Raw genomic sequence first — 4,656 nt, 5'->3', positions numbered from 1 at the left:
TGATAGAAGGCTAATATCCAATATATACAAAGAACTCAATAAATTAGACTCCAGAGAACCAAATAACCCTATTAAAAAATGGGGATCAGAGCTAAACAGAAAATCTCAACTGAGGAAATTTGAATGAATGAGAAGCACCTAAAGAAATGTTCAACATCATTAGTCATCAGGGAAATGCAAATCAAAACAATCCTGAGATTCCACCTCACACCAGTTAGAATGGCTAAGATCAAAAATTTAGGTGACAGTAGATGCTGACGAGGATATGGAGAAAGAGGGACACTCCTTTATTGCTGGTGGGATTGCAAGCTGGTAAAACCACTCTGGAAATCAGCCTGGCAGTTCCTCTAAAAATTAGACATAGTACTACTGGAAGATACAGCAATTCCCCTCCTGGGCATATACCTAGAAGATGTTCCAACTTTTAATAAGGACACATGCTTCACTATGTTCATAGCAGCCATATTTACAATAGCCAGAACCTGGAAAGAACTCAGATGTACCTCAACAGAGGAATGGATACAGAAAATTTAGTACATTTACACAATGAAATACTACTCAGCTATTAAAAACAATGACTTCATGAAAGTTTCAGGTAAACGGATGGAACTAGAAAATATCATCCTGAGTGAGGTCACAAAAGAACACACATAGTATGTACTCACTGAACAGTGGATATTAGCCCAAAAGTTCAGAATACCCAAGATTCAATTCACATACCATATGAAGCCTAAGAAGAAGGAAAACCAAAATGTGGTGTTTCAGTGCTTCTTAGAAGGGTGAACAAATTACTCACAGGAGGAAATACGGAGACAAAGTGTGGAGCAGAGAGTTAAGAAAAGGCCATCCAGAGACTTCCCCATCTGGAATTCATCCCATACCAAACCCAGACGCTATTGTGGATGCTGCAAAGTGCTTGCTGATGAAAGCCTGAGATGATGGTTTCCTGAGAGGCTCCATCAGAGCCTAACAAATACAGAGGTGGACGTTGGCAGCCAACCATTGGGTGAAGCGGAGGGGTCCCCGATGGAAGAGTTGGAGAAAGGACTGAAGGAGCTGAGGGATGTTGCAGCCCCATGGAGGGAGATACAGTGTCAGCAGGCCAGAGTTCACAGGGTCTGGACCACCAACCAAAGAATACACATAAAGGGACCCATGGTACTGGCCACATATGTGGCAGAGGATGGCCTTGTTGGACATCAGTGAGAGGAAAGGCCCTTGGGCCTGAGGGTGTTCAATACCCCAATGTAGGGGAATGTCAAAGCAGGAAGAAGGGATCAGGTGGGTGGGTCGGGGAACCACCTTCATAGATGCAGGGGGAGGGGAGGTAGGATAGGGAGTTTCCAAAGGGGAGGCCTGAAGCCAGGCGTGGTGGTGCACACCTTTAATCCCAGCACTCGGGAGGCAGAGGCAGGTGGGTTTCTGAGTTCGAGGCCAGCCTGGTCTAAAAAGTGAGTTCCAGGACAGCCAGGGCTATACAGAGAAACCCTGTCTCGAAAAACCAAAAACAAAACAAAACAAAAAAACAAAGGGGAGACCTGGAAAGGGGAAAACATTTGAAATGAAAATAAAGAAAATATCCAATAAAAAGAAAAATGAAAACAAAAAACAAAAACAAGAAACAAAAACAAAAACAAAACACGTACTTAAATACCTGTAATTACTTTTCACCTTGCTTCATCCTCTTAACAGAGAATTTGGTCTGCAATTGTCTTTTGTTCTTTTGACCTCACAAAATAGAGTTGGTATAAAGTCAGAACACACCTCTATAAAAAGAATAATATTTTTTAAATGCTGCATTATTTTTCTTGTTTAGTGGATTTTCAAGGTCCTTCAGAATTAAGAGCTTTTTGTATTTGATTTCTCTTCCTTGTGTTCCCCTTATGTTGACATATCACCCAGTTACTTGGATAGTAATTTTCTTGTTCTTCCATTTGTTCATGAATTTTAAATATAAATTTGCATTTCAGGCATTATACTTATATTATGAAATCTTAGAATCCCTTACTGATTTTATGCTAGGCAATGATTTGTAAAATTGTATATGTTAACTATGTATTACTTATGTACATTCACGTAGAAAAATTTATCATGATTTCTGCTATATTTTTACTTTCCTGTAGTGAGGTACAGAGAAAGTATTGATATACTCGTGATTTATGGGTTACTAGTATTCACAGACATAATTCAAAATTATAAGTAACCAAAATTGTACTTCCTTTTTCTGTACATTCTCTTCTGAAACATCTTAAAAGTGTATTTCCTGAACTGAGTGTACCTCTCTACTCTCCAGCTAAGGTGTTGCAAGGCAGTAGACAATCACAGAAACTGTGGAGTAGAGGCAGATGATACTACAGGTCTTACTGTAACACATAGGTCTTACTACAGGTCTTATTGTAACACATAGCTGGTTCAAAAATGGGAAATGAGAAATGTTCCTTTCCAGAAATGTGTCTTGTGAAGTCAAATTGGTCCTGGTTAGCTGCCTTAGCTGGAAATGACAAGCCCAATGACTGTATTTTGTAGTAGATATTATATCTATCAGCCTGACTCTATTCTTCACATTCACAATGTAACTCTCTTTTCTGGGTTTTGTTTTTGTTGCTACCGTTATTGTTTTGGTTTTGTTGTTTTGTTTTGATTTTGTGAAGTGTTACACTTTTCTGAGAAGACTAGGGGAAAACACCTTCTCACCTTAGGTATGAAGGTGAGAGAAGAGGAAGGGGTAGGATGAGTCTAGTAAAATATTGCTGATAAAATAATGAGTTTAAATAGGCTTATTTTCAGGTATGGACACAACTCATGAAAAGAAGCCACTGAAAGGGAAAAAAGTCTTTATTTACCCCTAGCAGAAATTAGCTGTCTATGTAACACTGAAGTGAGGTGGGTATCATAAGCCCCTTTCCTTCCTCAGTGGAGGAAAGGCAACAGCCACTATCCTGTGTGAGAGTCCATTCAGCAGTCACAGCAGGTGACAGATGACAAGGGAAATAACACGTATGCCCAGAGGATAGTTGATCCATTACATGGCTTTGAAGAAAGACAGTGGGGTACATAGACCTGATGGATTCTATTTTTCCAGTTTATCATTCATCTAATTTTTTAGTCTTAAAAGGTAGGTAAATGACTAATTATTCATTTTTACATTTGTTGTAAGGAGCAATGAGTTATACAAGTCAATGTTTAGAAACTCTTGCCTGCTACTGATTTTATAACATGAGTTTTAAAAACTGCTAATGTTTATGCATGTAATGGTATTACTCTGTGTGTGTGTGTGTGTGTGTGTGTGTGTGCTTCATATTCCATGGTGTATTGGTTGAGATAAATTATAGTTTCTCAAGACAGAATTCAGTTACCAGTTTTTGAATTCAGTTGCAAGGTTTGGTTTATCCACAGAGCCATCTCAGTGTTCACTGAACAAACTTGATTTTTTTTTTAAGTTATAAGGAATACATTACCAAATGTATATACTGCTTTGTGGACTGAATACATTAACTTATAGTTTGACCCTTAGCATCATGTCTGGCATTTTGTAAATAATTAAAAATTAAATTATTTGTGTTCACTGTCAGCATCAGTAAAGCTCAATGAAACATTGAAAGATACCTGTTTTCAAATGTCAGTTCTATAGTTTTGATTTAATTATTTATTTGCTTAATTTAATTTAAGTTAATTATTTAATTTGCTTATTGGAACAGCTGCTGACACGAAAGTCTTCCATCAGTTACAATCATCTTAGTATTTCCAAGTGACAGGTCAAGACAGTGCAGAGGTTCCTCCATCTTGTATTCTTGCTGAAGCCATTTTAGGCTTGACTAGAATTCTATCTCCTTGATGAAAAACCCTGTTGAAAAATTACCATATTCTCTTTAAGGAACAAAGGATAAGATACCAGGATAACTTAACTTAACTTAGCTTCTGTAAACTGCCTGCTTGTACAAAGCACCCTGTACCCTACAGCTACTGAGCAAGATGCCAGTACATAGTTTCTGCCTTCAAAAACCCAATTCTCTGGGTAATCAGTGCTTTTAGTCCCCAAATTCCTAAGTGTAGCTCCTGCCAACTGGAATAAAAACTTATTTGGCTATATACTATGCCTAAATGATAGCCTTGCTATAACATTTTGGAGGCCCCAGGGAGATTCCCTGAGACTTGATTCTGGCATTTAGGGGCTCCAGGACCCCCAGGGATGGGGATAAACAAAAAGGTGGAGAGGATTCCTGTGGGGGTGTTCATCATAAGAGGCTCCAGGGCCCTAGGAAAATCTCTGAGTAATTGCTGCTATTGAGAGCTCTGAAGGCAATCCAACGCCACCATCCAAAAGAAAAAAAAGAAGAAAATCAAAGTGATCTTGTCTGAATACCCCTAGAGACAAGTTTGGTTTATAGGAGGTACCATCTGGTAGGACACATGAGGGAATATTGGTGGTGGCCATAGAACCCTTGTTCCAGAACTTTGTGAGACATCACTGCATTCTTTTGGTATGCTTGGATTTCTGAATATGGGTGGCTACCCCTCGTTGTCTTTACTATGTCTCTCTCTCTCTTTTTTTTCTCTCTCTCTCTCGTCTGTGTGTGTGTGTGTGTGTGTGTGTGTGTGTGTGTGTGTGTGTGTGTGTGTGATTCTGTCAGTTCTGTTGCTTGGAGAAACAGATCT

The sequence above is a fragment of the Mus caroli genome, chromosome 11, assembly GCF_900094665.2.
Source record: "Mus caroli chromosome 11, CAROLI_EIJ_v1.1, whole genome shotgun sequence".
In the NCBI taxonomy this organism is placed as follows: Eukaryota; Metazoa; Chordata; class Mammalia; order Rodentia; family Muridae; genus Mus; species Mus caroli.
Note: the sequence above shows the minus strand (reverse complement) of the source record.